The following is a 16,141-nucleotide window of genomic DNA, read 5'->3' on the forward strand; positions in this document are numbered from 1 at the left end:
ACATCAGGGGATCGCTCGTACAAGGAGGCTTTGGTTGGTATAGGGGCATTTTTACAAATACTTTCTATTTGTTTTTATTGCCGCTTTATATATAGTGCGAGCTCGACGCGAAGGTATTAGAGCGCTTTACATGAGCACCAGGTACGTTACACAAGGACACATTCATTATTTGGTAGGCTTGGGGAGATTAAGTGATTTGCCCGAAATCACAGAACGTTGAGCCCACGCCACGGCTCGAACCCAGAGCCCTAGCTCTAAAGTCGGAAGTTCCAGCTGTAAGGCTACATCCTCTACTTCCACAGTTGAGCTTTAGATGCGCTCTTGTTGGACTTGGCCCTTCTGGCAGGTTCACCCCTAATCTTTTTGCTTTTAATATATGATCTGTGTTGATGATTTTTGGTCTCTGCGCACTTTTTCCCTGTGTCCCAGAGTAAAGTGCGTGCATGTAGTTAGGCTGGCCTGCTCTCCCATAGGAATGCATGGGGAATGTCTGTGTCCCTGGTAGTTCCTGATGCGTGGGGAGTGCAGACTCGAATTTGGTATGTGCGAACTCGTGAGAGTGAATGCTTCGCAATGATGTATGTGGCATGAGTGTGTCTTGTGCGGAAGTGCCATTTCTAGGAGTTGGCATATTAGTATAAAATATGCCTGCCGTGTGATTGGCTGGAGCTGGCTGGTGAGCCTGGCTCCAGGAAGTCTGGATGGGTCTGCCCGGTGGTGAGTGTGAGATTAGCATGTTGATGGCTGGGGAGGAGTGCACCTGGTTCCTGATGGGGCTGGGCTTTCCCCACACAATGCTGGCTCCGCCCCCTGTGGTGCGACTGATGACCCTAGCCCTGCTAGTGAATGAAAGGGGTGGTTGAGCCATAAAGGGTGCTCCAAAACCAGCTGCGACTGGTTTCCCCCCACCCTGCACCTACAGACAAAGGAATTAGTGGTATAAGAAGGGGCTGTGTCCCCACACAGTTTGTTCTGCTTTTGGATCCTAGCTGAGGGGGCTGCTGCTGTTGGGGGCCAGGAGGACCGCCACTTGGACTGTCTCCCTGCCTGGAGACCCAGTGAGCTGGCTCTGGGCCCAGCCTTGCCCCCTGCCTGCCTCCAGACCTTGCTGGAGCTTTGCTTTTGGCCAGAGTGCCTTAAAGCGCTTCATTTTGGATTCCTGGCGCTGGGAGCGCTTGACTTTCCCCTCTAGCGCTGGGAGCACTTTACTTTGCCTTTAGAGCGCTTGGGAGCGCTTTGGTTGCCCAGCCGGTGCCCACCCGGCATTTGCTGAATTTACTGTGCTCGCTTCTTAAATTACGATCACTCTTGTTACCGAGCCGGTGCCCACCCACCATTTGCTTCTGTGTCCCCCGCCGGGCCACCGCGCTGCCCGCGACGACCCGGAAGTGCTTGGCAGGCCGGCCAATCGCTGCGCGGCCTGAGAGAGGCATCCGGAAGTCCCGCCCCCCACCGAGCCGCGAGACGAAGGAAGCAGCCTGCGGTGTCCAGCCCGAGGCTCCTGATCGAAGGGGGAGCCCCGAGAAAAGAGAAGATTCCAGCCTCGGCGGCAAAGAGTCCAGAGGAGCGGGAGCTCTCCGTCCACGGCCGCCGCCGGACCCAGTGAGTGTGGGCTTCCCGAGGGGTGTGCTGCCTGACTGTCGAGCGGCTCCGCCTGATCAGAGGGCCGCTCCAGCATTGTTCTGGGGCCGGAGAGCGAGTGAAGGGTGAGGGCGTCGGGGCACATTGCCGGTGCCCGCCCCTCCCCTCCAGTGTGTAGAGCCGATTGAGGCTCTTGCGGGCATTTCCGTATGGGACTCCCACGACGCCCCAGTTGTTACGGAGCCCGGGAGGCTCGAGGGCATTTCTTTGCAGAGCCACGAGGCTCCCCGCCTGCATCTTGTGTATTACGAGTCCCAAGAGGCTCGTGGGGGCAGTTATTGTTCTTTGAGCCCACGAGGCTCAGCCCATCATTGCTGAAGAGCCCAGAAGAGGCTCTTGAGTGCCAGTCTATGATTTAGGGCCCAGAGAGGCTCTTAGGGGTCACAAGTGTTGGTTAGAGCACCGTGGCTCCCACACTGTGTTGCCCTCACCCGTGTTCTTGAGCCAACGAGGCTCCAACGTTGGCCATCTTTGATTTACAACTGTCCTGCACTTAGTGGACAGTTGCTACGTTTAGGCTTGTGATCTTGGCTGCCTGCGCAGCCTCCCTGACATTTGGACTCAGGGCATTTCAGCCCTTGCGAGGCCAGTTGGCCTGGGGGACAATTCTAGTGTTTTGCTACATGCACCCTGCGCATTGTGATTTACTTGCTTATGTGATTCCGGCGCAAATGTTCTACCTGCACCTCTGAATGTGTTTTAATGCCTCATGTGCAATGTGTTTATGTTTTATCCCCTTTGCTAAAAGTAACCTGCTTAGAGGATTGTTTATGTATTACCTTTGCTAAAAGTGACCTGCTTAGGTGATTGTTTATGTCCCTTCCCCTTTGCTAAAAGTAATCTGCTTAGAGGATTGTTTATGTATTACCTTTGCTAAAATTGACCTGCTTAGGTGATTGTTTATCTCCCTTCCCCTTTGCTAAAAGTAACCTGCTTAGAGGATTGTTTATGTATTACCTTTGCTAAAAGTGACCTGCTTAGGTGATTGTTTATGTCCCTTCCCCTTTGCTAAAAGTGACCTGCTTAGAGGATTGTTTATGTATTACCTTTGCTAAAAGTGACCTGCTTAGGTGATTGTTTATGTCCCGTTAGGTCCTGATAATAAGGTCCTAGTTCCCTGCGTGATTTTCCTACAGTGTTTAGGGTTGCGTAGGAGGTGTTTACATTTACCAGTAATTACTGGTTGTGTGCTACATTTACTATTTTGGTGCTACAGTCATTATATGTTTATGTGCTAAGTGTTATACCTACAAGTGCTAATTCTAAAAGTGCCTACCCCTGACATTGGTCCATGTGGCCCTGTCCTGTACATAATCCCTTGTAAATTCTGCCCGTTCCTGTTGGCACATTGTAAAGTGTGTGTGTTATCTAATGTGTTTTTGCTATAATACAAAAGGCTATTTTTTTATATAACCTCGTGTGGAGTTTCCTTTGTGGTGGGCCTTGGGTGTTGTTGCTGGGTGCGCGCACAAATGCTTTACACATCGCCGCCGAGATTAGCCTTGCTGCTCGCGTCACATTACCTAGAGGGTGAGCAGGGGTTATCTTGGTGTGTAACTCCCTTGCCCTGACCTTGGACATGGTGATCTCTGACTGACTTTGGCTTGAGCCTTGGCCAGCCGGGGTCCCAGGTCTAACAGCTCCCCATATACTTGCTTTGTTGTCAATACCATAGTCAAAGTGATTCTGGCGGAATCTGGTAGACGTGGACGTCCAGATAACCCAATCATGACATTGAATTAGCAATTTCAGGCAGTTTAAACTTGAGTGCACATGGTTATTGTTTACCAGACTCATCAGTGACTAAACAGAACTTCACAAAATGCTATTTACCATGCGTGGCATAGTGTTTCAGTAACATTTTGTGAAAGCTAAACTGTTGCTATGGCATCCTCCAATTTATGTTCAATGTCCCTAGTTAATAGTGAACATATGGAGTGAAATGAATCTAAGTGCATTACTCTGTTAAACTGGGTGCAGTCATTTTACTATATCAAAGAGTAAAATCAACACACTTTGCACAGTGTAAAGAAGAAAACACAGAGACACAGGTCTGTAAAATAAAAGGCAGGGAAATCGACAATTGTGCTCCAAAAGCGGAGGCAAATGGCAGCTTCACCTCAACCTGCCTGTTTGTTTCTCTGGTCTCTTATCACTGTCTTGGGTCCCAGGCAGAAGATAAGAGATGCAGGCTAGCATGTGGGAGGAAGAACCCAGAGAGTCCGCCTGCCTCCGTTCACATCTGAGGCCACCAAAGTCATCTGCGGCGTACCACAAGGATCTTCACTCAGCCCAACCTTCTTCAACGTCCACATGAGCCCCCTCGCTGCCATTGCACGCCAGCACAACCTCTCCCTCACCAACGACCCCACCACCGCCAGAGCCAACCTACACAAAGGGATGAAAGACGTCGCCGACTGGATGAGAAACAGCTGCCTTAAACTGAACTCAGACAAGACGGAAGTCCTCATCCTGGGATCATCACCCTCCGCCTGGGACGACTCCTGTTGGCCCCCGGCCCTGGGCACCACTCCCAAACCAATGGACCACACACTTAACCTGGGCTTCATCCTGGACTCCTCCCTGTCAATGACCAGACAAGTCAACGCCGTCTCATCCTCGTGCTTCAACACCCTGCGCATGCTCCGCAAGATCTTCAGATGGATCCCAAGGAAACCAGGAAGACCGTCACCCAGGCACTCATCATCAGCCAACTAGACTACGGGAACACCCTCTACGCCGGAACCACAGCCAAACTTCAAAAAAGACTCCAACGCATCCAGAACGCCTCCGCGCGACTCATCCTCGACATCACCCGACACACCACATCACCGGACACCTGAGAGACCTGCACTGGCTCCCCGTCAGCAAGAGAATCAGGTTCAGACTCCTCACCCACGCACACAAGGCTCTCCACAACTTGGGCCTCAAGTACCTCAACGACCGCATGACCTTCTACACGCCCACCCGCCAGCTACGATCGACCAGCCACCCACTCGCCACCGTACCACGCATCCGCAGAGCCACCGCCGGAGGAAGATCCTTCTCCTATCTGGCAGCCAAGACTTGGAACCCCCTCCCCACCCACCTTCTACGAACTCAAGACCATCTCTCCTTCAGGAAGCAGCTCAAGACCTGGCTGTTCGAGCAGTACCCTACCCCTCCCCCAGCACCTTGAGACCCTCCCGGGTGAGTAGCGCGCTATACAAATGCCGTGATTGATTGATTGATTGATCATGAGAAAAACACTTTCTATCTTTGATTTTCTCTGCACCCATCTCACATTGGCAAAGCCCGTACGTCTCAGCTGTGAGACTACTTGGCATATTAATATACACTACATCTTCTGGTGTTTGTTTATTTTGAGACGGCAAGTACCTACAGTTCTCAAGAGTGACGTAATAAGTTTAATTGGAGAGTACCAGCACTTCTCAGAGTACCTCCACTTCTATTTTCCGTTTAAAGAACTGACCCCATGCATGCCCTTCGTGTGGCTTTTTTTTATTTTTACGGAAGCTATGGCCACTTCATGGTTTAGTTTATTTGTCATTGTCTGTTGCCATTGTGTTGCTTTTAATACATGCTTAGTGATCTGACACATTCACAAGTTGGACAGCTGAGCTGTCCCTCAGTTTACATAGATGTAGATACCTCACGCTTTTGACAGTAGTGCTGTCCCTCTGCTCACACGATCGGGCAGCACATGTATGGATTCCTCTACTGGACAGATGCTGCAAGCTCATATCTACAACAGCAGAAACTCTTTCACATGTTACACGGATGCTTAACTTACAGACTCAGCACTTCAAACGCAGTCTAATTCATCCTAGCCTATCCTCCTCAGCCGCATAGCTCTGAAGTGCTCCCCCCTTACATAGCAGAGAGACCCCTGAGGTTGCAAAGATCTTTTGAGATGACGCCACCAAGAGCAGAGTTATCCTCTGTGCTTTCCTGGTTCTCTCGGGCTCGAGTACAGCTGGAACAGCCCTGCATGAGGAACAGATCTGGAACCGATCTCAGACAGAGGAAGTATCCTACAAGCCCGTTCACGCTCTAAACCTTACCTTACAGTTTGCCATGTTTTGCAGAGGGGCTGGGGTTGTCGCAGGGATTCCGTGCTCAGACAGAACTGTGCTTAGAGGCTTGGATCCTCAGTGAATTACGGTGTGCCAAAACTCACCTTAGTACCCAAAATCCCCTACCAGACAATGTACAGTGCCTCATTGGTTATTATAAACTCCCAATGCTTAGACAAACCAGAACATGAACTTAGTACACCTCAGGTAACGTGGAACACATGAAAACGTGGCTCTATGGTCAGTAATTTGCTCGCTCTTTTTCTCCTTTGTGCTTGCCCTCTGCAGTTTTTTGTTGGTTAGAAAGCGCCGGGACACTCTTTGGAGTAGCTGAGCGCTATATAAGACACCCATAACATAACATAACATAACATAACATAACATAACATAACATAACATAACATAACATAACATAACATAATATAACATAACATGTAAATGTAAATGTACAGGAATTTATATAGCACAAATCACCAACCGGTCTCTAAGCGCTTGCTTAGGGAACCCGTCCTGGTATTCCCCTGTGAGATAACCCCAGCAGGGTATCCGCAAGGTGAAAGCCAGGCATCCCATCCGAGGGGCCGTTGTGGAGATTAAGCAAGCTATTGCCCAGAGTCGCAGAGTGTGAACCCATGAATCGAGTAGGCACCGGAGCGAGAATTGTCGAGTCCATGGACATTTTAGGACTCAAGACCCTGCCGAGCCAGGAATTGAACCCTGGTCCGGGGCTGACCTCTGCTTCCAGGTCTGCCTCCTCTAACCGGTGAGCCACATAACATAACATAACAAAACATAACATAACATAACATAACATAACATAACATAACATAACATAACATAACATAACATAACATAACATAACGCTCTTTTGTTATACAATCATTTCAATCCAGAACAAGGAGTAAAAGAGGACACATGCATATTTGAAATGTTTATTCACTAATGCCGTGCTCTCAAGAGTAGTATCTTAGCCAATACAAGCAAACATATTATAAGAAACAAAGTAATCAGCATAGTCACTAGTCCATAGAACACAAACGGTGAAAGCATAGTATTATGCTAAAATGAATAGGGTTTAACAAAATCTAATTCTCACCCTCCCTAGCTAGTATATTATATTATATCTAAGAAGGTCTCTTGTGGGTTTTAGCAGAGCGGCCCCATACCTCAAGATCCTAGTGGTAAGGGATCACCTCATCAGCAACCAGCTCTCTGCATGCGAAATACCATCAAGTGTGTTTGTATGCTCTTGTGCAAAGCAATATAAAACGCGCCTAAAGCCAGAACTTGACTGCAGCTGCATATATGTTATGTCTAGGAACGTGCGAAGATCAGTGCTCATAACAACTACTGTGTTGAGATATCCTTGAAGGTCCAGCACTCACTGTACAGACACAGCTCGCCAAGCAAGACTGATATCAGTGCAACAACATATTATTCTCGCATGAACCGAAAACATTTTACTAGGCTCAAAGCTAAAGCAGTAGATATGTGTCGTGTGCAAAAGCAGCAGAAAGGAAAATGGCATTTAAACTCCTAAAAAGCTCATGCTAACTTAACACAGTAATCACGCTACACATGTCAATATATCACCCTCCCTTGATCCGAGCACGTATCAGATAAGATAAGATAAGAAAACGGGACTCAATTGTTGAAAGCAGAGTTCAATAAAACGTTCACTTCGAATTTAAGCAGGTGAGGAAAAAAAATTAATTTAGTCAGTTCAAAAAATCCAAAATCTCACCATCACCACATTGTAATGTCCAATGTCAGTGAAGTCAATAGGTCTTATCAAAAAACAAAAACCATTATTACTCGGAAAAAAATTTTTTCAGAGAGGGAGAAAAAATTCATGACATGAAGAAATCACAACCGGATTCAGCCTAAAACAGAGTAGGCGAAATAAGCAGCACCTGCTTCCAACAGGAAGTCACTGTTATCATCCGAAAATAACTAAGCCATCTAATTTAGTAATGAGAAAGAACATACATGCTCTTCAATTACCGGAGCCTCTAGTACCATCAGAGGACAACTCGGTGGGTTCTCAATGAAGCTGTGTGCTAAGAAATCTTGCGCCGCCGTGTAAATATTCCAACAACCCAGAACTCCATGCATCGCTTCAAAGGCCATAATCCCTCCGTCAGAACAAAGCAATTCATGAGCAACTAAGGGACTCATGAGATGATCATAATCCACTTCAGGAGACACCAAATTGCAGAGACACAAATCCAGGGCCCACATGAAATCACAGCTCAGGCAATGAAATACAGGCTGGACACAGGTGAAAAAGGAAAATCGAAACGATAATCCATATGATGCGCTCAGGGTGGCAAGTGGCAGCACACCATAGTAATCATGCATCCGGTTGTGAAACAGTGCTAACTGCTCCCGCTTGCTTGCGAACACAGGACGGGCATCCATTTTGAATCAAACAAAATTGAAATAATAAACCCGCAGCCAGCGCCAGTAGAACAGGAAGACCACCAAATACGCTGGAGAGTATTGAGTGGAAGAAAGCAGGAATGACTCCAAATATTTTTGGGAAAGAAGTCACCAAACCACTGCTCACTACTTTAAAAAAATGAGCCAACCCCGAAGTGGAGGACGCGTTAAAGAATGTATGTATCAGCTCACTGAAATGTAAAGGAAGGTCAGTATTCAACAAAGCTTGCACTTCTGTGCGGGTTTTAGCTACGTGAAGGACAAATGTTTCTCTAGCAGATGTCAGGGCAACTTCCTTCCGTGACAATAAGGCTCTTATTCTGCTAATTTTATTGAACTCAGACTTCAAGGCCGGAATCCTCGGACAGATGGAAACAACCAGGTTCCCATGCAGGGGTGGATGCAGCACATTATTACAGCAAACCACACGCACACTTACAGTTACAATGTAAGCTATTCTTTTTAATAACCCACAACACTCCTCATTATTCAAAAGTAAATAACTCCCGTTTGCCAACAGGTTAAAAGTCGGGATTATAGCAGGCACCGATGTACCTTTCAAAATACAAGCCAAATTAGGGCGGTCCTGATTACAGGAACCATGCAATTGGATGTGGCTGCACATCAATGAGTGATCCGGTGTTTCTGTCACTCATCTCCTTTAAGATATACCTCTTTACCATCCCTAAGAGACCTATAAGTAAAAGGGAGCGACCAGGCTTCATGCAAGTAGGAGGCGCCGAGCAGTTCGTACCTGCCTATGGGAAAATACTTCATGCAATTTGTAAATTGGAAAAGTGCAAAAGGTAATGTTATCAACCCGTGATAAGCCACGTTGCAGTTGTGGCCTCTGCCACTGAAAAGGGTAAAGACTCCAAACGCTCAATGTGTAACATGGAGAAAGAAGCATCTCTCATTGAAAGCAAACTTTGTTTTTCAGTTAAGTTAAAAGGTGCAAACAGTGACGTGACATTAATAAAATTCCAAGGCACTTTTTCATTCTTCAGAGTCTGCAGGGTCCACGCAAACTGCATTACAGAACGCAATTGATTTTGACCATGGTACAAAACAGACACTTCATCCTGTACAATTTCAAGAACAGATGACACAATATTGTCTAATGTGTAAATGCGGGAGGAAAGGGTGTTAATACTGTTATCCACAACCGCAAAAACTTTCTCCAAGTTAGCTTGGTCAATAGCCCTAAGGCGGGTAGCCGCTTCAATCTGTGAGGTTTTCCAGAGTTCATTATAAACGGCATAGATCCATCATTTAGATCTACCATTAGCCGGACCCTTTATGAAGTAATTCAAGACAACCTCGTCTGTCACTTTGGACAAATGCAATTTTACTGACGCCAATGTAGAGTGTTTGAGCCAATTCTGACATAATTTGCCTACTGAATAAGTGGTTACAGAATGGTCACTCTCAAAACGGGGATCTAATCTGACCTGCGTAGAACCCTCAGCCAGGCCCAAAAAACGATGTTGACACGAATCTGCACTTCTGTGCCACATCAACCAACCCTTGGGATCCAAACTGGATATGTTAAAGGATGAATTTAGCAAAAGGGTTTGTAACTCTCTAATCGAAAACTTAGTAGAATTTTCCCAACCCGGATATTCTTCCAAATCAGGGAAGGAAGGAGCATTTCATTTTTTAGAAGTAGCCAATCCAAAGCATGTTGTCTGTGAGATAGTAGAATTCAAAAACAACATATGATTTGGGATGAGACATGCACGGTGCAAAGCCTCAGTGCCTTGTACCTGCCAACTTTTAGAACCCCAAACTGATTTAAGGTCAATAGTTTCCTTCCACAACTCGTAGCCTCCAACAGCTAGCTGGTCTAGAAAGGACTTCGAATACAATAACTTAGTATCGGTAAGTCAAACTTTGGACATGGATTTATCTGCCATTTTAAAATAAAAGAAAGCGGGATTGGACTGATTAAAGTCAGTCAAATAAGTGTACTTCTTCAAAAACGTATTCGAGCTGCCTCTTAAAGGAGCTGGGCAATGTTCCCACTGGGTATAATTCACAGTACTCCTCCTAGAATTCGTTTTGTGTAAGTAGTGATTGCCAAAATGTTGGAAACAAAACAAATCACCATAATTAGCAGATTCTAAATATAAATCTTCAGCATCAAAGGCAGCATAATATTTCAAATCAGCAAACAAAGCCTCTACGGCCTGAACATCCCAATCATCAGAACATATGTTTTGTTGAACCACATCCCCCAAGTTAACTCTAAGCACATTAGGAACATTAATAACTTCAGTCGGGCCATGGATTTGAAATTTGACTGCATCCCAGACTATCCCATACAGGACAAGCCATGCAGTGATGTTAACAAAGGCCAAGTCTCTTTTCAGTCTGTGGGCTGAATGTTAAGAGGAGTGGGGTGCCAAAGTTCCATTCAGATGTCTAATGCATGTTCTCTCCTCGACATAATGTCCATTTACTAGTCGAAAAAAATAAAACACAAAACTAATTGACATAAAAAGATAGAGAGCAAAAAGCCCCAGCCAAATGTAAGTCCAAGGGGGAATCAAAAAATGTTTTTTAAACAATGTTACGTAGGCTCTTAACCTTGTTGGTTTCACCGACGTTTGTGAGATAGTGTCAAATGAAAATCTGGACTCCGTGGTCAAACGAGTTTGCAAATCAGGCATCGATAAGTCAGTTGGGTAGGTGTATTCTGTATCATCAGGGATTGTGCCAGGAAAAGCACTCAATAAAGGACTGGAAATTGTAGGCATCTCGTGGGCCACTTCCGGAGACTGATCAGAAGTATTGGCCATAACAGAATTTCTCACTATCGAAGGACATGAGACTGACGGTCTCATGCTAAGAAGAATCGGCCACTCCGTGTATTTTGACATTGTCAATGGAGATATACATGTTTTCTTTACGACCTGGAAGTGGTGGAAAAATGACTGTTCTTGTGCCCTTCACTCCAAGGACGGGAACCGGAGCACGGTATGAAGGACCAAATTCCTTTTTGTATTGATCTTCTCCCGAACCAGTTCTCTGACTTGGGGTAGCCAGCCAACTACCGGGATCTGCAACGCATCATCCGAAGTGGAGGGCAAGTGTTCTTTTGCAAGACTGTCTCCGGTCTCTTGTAGAGTCTGTAAAACATTGCAATGTTCATCGACGTCAAAGGAAACAGCCGAGCCAATTGCGTCTAGACGGTTAAGGTCCGGAACATACATCTTGATACCAAAGAGCATTTTGTATGGGGTCTGCCCACCCAGAGACCTTCTAGGGAGATTATTAAGAGCATGCTGCACGCCATTAAGATGGGCCAGCCAGTTTCCACCAGTGCCTATAACTCGAGCTGTCAGTGATTGCTTTAAGTCACAGTTCATTCGCTCCACAACACTATTACCCTCAGGTCTGTATGGAGACGAAAACTTGACTTGGACCCCCATCAAAGTCATGGCATCCCTATACGCCTTAGAGGCGAAAGCAGGACCCTGATCCGAATGGAAGGTACTACAGGCAAAAAACCCTACAAAGACACGCAAATCCCTGATGACAGTCCGTGAATCAGCGCTGCGATGAGGCCAGACCCAAACAAAGCGTGTGCATGAATCAACTGCTACTAAGATGTACTTATATGCAGTATCAGAAGAAAAAGGACCGCAGTGATCTAAATAAACACAACCAAAGGGTTTATTAGAAATGAACAACTGTGTTTGGGGCGGACGCGAAGCAGTTGAAGGCTTAATCTGCTGGCATATTTCACATTGAAGGACATAGTCACGGGTCTGTTTGTACAGTCCCCGCCACCAAAAACGTAGTTGCAACTGAGACACAGTAGCCGAAACGCCTGCATGCGCAGACGCAACACCCTCATGTGCCTCCGTGATCAGCAAATGTCTGCGATCAGTGTTGGGAATCAATCTCTCACCAACTTCAGGTATTTTCACATAAGGAACCTTATCAGGACTTAAGTGGTATGTGTACTTCGAAGGGAACCCCTGAGGATATTCATCTCCCTTCTCAGTGGCAGCAATAGCCGCCAAGATATCATCATCTATCTTACAACTGGAACGTGTGACTGCTGCAACTAAATATGTCGATACTGCTGATTTCGCTGCTTCGTCAGCAAGCGAGTTGCCGACAGCGTGGACTCCCACGCGCTGGTGACCGAGAGTATGAATCACAAATACGAGTGGCAACTGCTCTTTAAGCTCAGCCACTCGGACCCGGATCATTATATGTTTTATTGTGCTACCCTTGAAATCACGAAAATCATTCTGAATCCAAAAATCAAGTTTTCATTGTAAGACTGGACACAGTAGTAAGAATCACGTACGATAAGTGTAGTCACACACAGATCAGCGTACTCCAATGCAAGCATCAGAGCACGAAACTCTGCCAATTGTGCGGTGCAGTCCCCTAGAGTCTGCGTGTGCACGACCCTGGACTTGAACTCATCGTTCACCAAGGCACCTACCACAATGGCGCAAGCGGAAACGTAGACGTGTTTAGAACCATGCGCAACCTGCACCAAACCATCAGTTTATATGATGCAATGGAAATCCTCCAAAGGCCGCATAGCCAAGGGAGCAGGATGAACAAACTCATACTGCAAAAACTCCTTCAAGCGTAAGGAGGCATCAAAAATGAACGTGATATCCGGAGACGTCAATGATGCTGCCCATTGTATCCACCGAGGGTGCAAAGCTTTAGAATTAGGTACACTGTTTTTCGTAACTGCTTCCAAAGCAGGACACTGGGTAACAACCAACATGCGTTTTCCCTGTGACAGAGCGCGTTCCTTCAGAATCGCCATCCGCACAGCCGTCAAAACTTTCTCCACAGTGGAAAATCGCATTTCAGCCGAAGTGTACAGGTGTGACTTGTAAGCGATAGGTACTGTATCTCCTTTATTAAAAGTAAGGTATGTGAAACCCACCGTCCCAGGGATGATTCTTATCACCAGGTTGGTGTGATTATCATGAGTCAATAAGTATTTAGAAGCGAGCAGGTCAGCTTGCAAAGACTGCAGTATAGCTGAATGCTCAATGAGGAAAATTGAATTTTATATGGTCAAGTATGTCCCCTATCGTGTACCCCAACGTTCATTGTATGTGCATGACATCCATGCATTCTCCCTCTATGGCCGAATTGAAGACGCAATTGCATTTGCGTCCAACGTTAACATGTCATCTACCAGGCCCTCCATGAACGAAACGATAATTCAGCTTCAAAGCCTACGTTTCCAATGCATTTACATGGTGCACTTTTAAATATCGCAAAGCACACGTTTTACACGTTTTTCTGGCTCAGTCGAGCCAGGATCTTAATTGAGGCTCCGAGTCTCTTCTGTCTCTGAAAGCTGCAGTTTAGGTATGCATCCCTAACCTCTGCCTTACTTCCTGCCCAGCCAAGCGGTGCCCGGCTCGGCCTGGCCTGCCTGCCAAGACGGCATTTGCCTACAGTTATCTGCTCAGCCTCCGCAAAAACACATTCCAGTCTAGTGAAATAGGTAAACATATTCCCGGCTGCAGAGCAAAGGGCCCTTTCTTCCTGTCTCCTTACAAGTGATTTACCGAACCCGTTACCATGGTAGGCCCATGGCCCCCGTACATGCATGAAGAACCATATGCATGCACTAGCATTCAGTATTGAACGGCCTCTGCCCGAGAGACCTTTAGCTTCAGACAACACATCCTCCAAACACAAGATATCAGATATGCTATAGGTGCAGGTCGTTCTGACATCCCAGACACCAAGACTCCCCTACTAGTGCTAAAGTCAAGCCCCCCAGCTCTCCCCAGTTACACGTCATGCTCAGTTGCGCACGCATCCAGGGTAAAGGTTTCTGCTGACCCTGCAGAATTTCTCTATGCATCCACCCACCTATGACACTTCTATGACGTTTCCAGTACACACCTCCGTGTACGCCCCTGTACACGCCTTCTTTTACGCCCATGTGTTCTTATCTCTTCTCTTTTCACTTGTTACGCCTACTGTATTCATTTCAATTATACAGTTTTACTATATATAATGTGTGATGTTAATAAAATGTTGAATGACATTTCCTGAACCTTAGTGGTGATGGAACCCGATGTCCAGTGTCTCGAGCCACTTAAATTAAAGCCCGTATGACTCAGATACCACGGACTCTGCCTCTCATTTTATTGAACTATCCTTATTGTCATTTAATGTATAGAAAAATAGTCCCGGTAATTTTATTTACCACATAATCTGGCGCCCGAATAGGGACCCCTCCCCTTCCCCACGCGCCGGCGATGTAACGCAGGCCCCTGACCCCTTCTACAGCCGTGACGGACTCCTGTGCACACCTGCGGGTTTTTCCTGCTATCTCCCTCAGGCCCACGGAGGAGACGGAGACTGCGACCCGGAATCCAGACGAGGCGGTGAGGAATGCGGAGAGTCCCGACCAGAGCCCAAGCCGAGAGAGCAAGGTCCGAGGTATCCAGAGGCCCACCTGTTCCGAAGCGCATGCGTAGTAGCAGCCAGACGCCGTAGCAGTCCAGTCCAGTATCGAGTTTCCGAGGCCTTCAGTTTTGCTTCCCGGTGAGTACCGTTGTTGGGAACGCATATAGACGGGTTCATTAATTTGTGCCCGGTCAAGACGGGTCTGGGTACGCAGACCCGGTCCAGACGTGTTCACTTAGGTGGATACGGTATGACGTGTCTCTTTATGGGACCGGTATGTCTGTACTGTTTTAGCAGTGCATCCAGTGATCCAGTATTCTAGTATTGTTTCTCGAGATTTTTAGAGTTTGTGTTTTTCTATGTACCAGGTAGTATCTGTCCGAAATGTTTTAATGTGTTTAATGTCGTGGTATGAATGATTGTTTGCAATTCATTACTGTGTTTATTGTGTTCACGTTCAAGTAAGTTCAAATATGCCGCTGTTCTCGAAATTACGTCAGATAGGAACTAGGAAAGGGATACTCGAAGAAGCAGTTCCCGTCCCGCCTAGGGACACTCCCGGTCATTTTATGTACCATAAACATGGCTTAGATGCCATACTGTACTTAGACTTATGGGTTGACTACACCAAGGATCTGGAAGAGAAATATAGATGGCCTGTTTCAGGGACATGGGATGCTGAATGCATCATGAGAGTAGAGGAAGCACTTTGGAAAAAGAAAGCCAGACAATCCCAGAAAGATGCCATAGAATTATGGCGTAAAGAAGCGCATAGAAGAACAGAGAAAGAAATTAGGAAAGCAGAGAAAAGCAGAGAATCATCAGAAAAAGCCCAAGAAAAAGAACTACTAGAAGAAGGTGAACGAGTTAAAGCAGAACAATTAGACAGACAAAGAAATGCCCTTATTAAAGGCATGTATCCCCTTCTCGCCGAGGGCCTGCCTAAAGCGACCCCGGAAGTGCCCAGTAATTTACCGCCACCATTGGTCCCGACTAAACTTCGTCATAAACAGACCGCAGCGGAAATTTTCCTTTCTTCCTACTTAGATGACACTGTCCCAGAATATGCAAATACAAATCCTCCTCCAAATATTCATCCTCACAACCCTGTTCATGACACGATTCCCCCCACTGTTTCTCCTGCCACTGGTCCTGGCAATCCTTTTAATCCACCTGTAACCCAGGACCAACCTACATTACCTACACCTACTTTACCAGCTACACTACCACCAGCGACAGCACAGCCAGTAATAGTTGACAATCACACTTCAGGCGGAGCAGTAGGAGGTACCCCTATCACCCCGCCTCAAGTAAAACGAACAACACTAGGAGAAGCAGCATTACAGCGCACACCAAAAGTAGCTACATACGCAGCCCTTAAACAGTACCTTACTAATTGCAGATATGATCCAGTACCAGGCGAAGACCAGATGATTATATATTCAATACGTGTACGACGTGTTACAAACTATTTGACTATTTTACCAGATATGAGGGAACATTTAGACAACATATATCACTTTATTAGAACGGGGGAGAGACCAGAAAGTATTCACGAGGCCATG

This window comes from Lissotriton vulgaris, chromosome 4_1 (genome assembly GCF_964263255.1).
Source record: "Lissotriton vulgaris chromosome 4_1, aLisVul1.2, whole genome shotgun sequence".
Lineage (NCBI taxonomy): Eukaryota > Metazoa > Chordata > Amphibia > Caudata > Salamandridae > Lissotriton > Lissotriton vulgaris.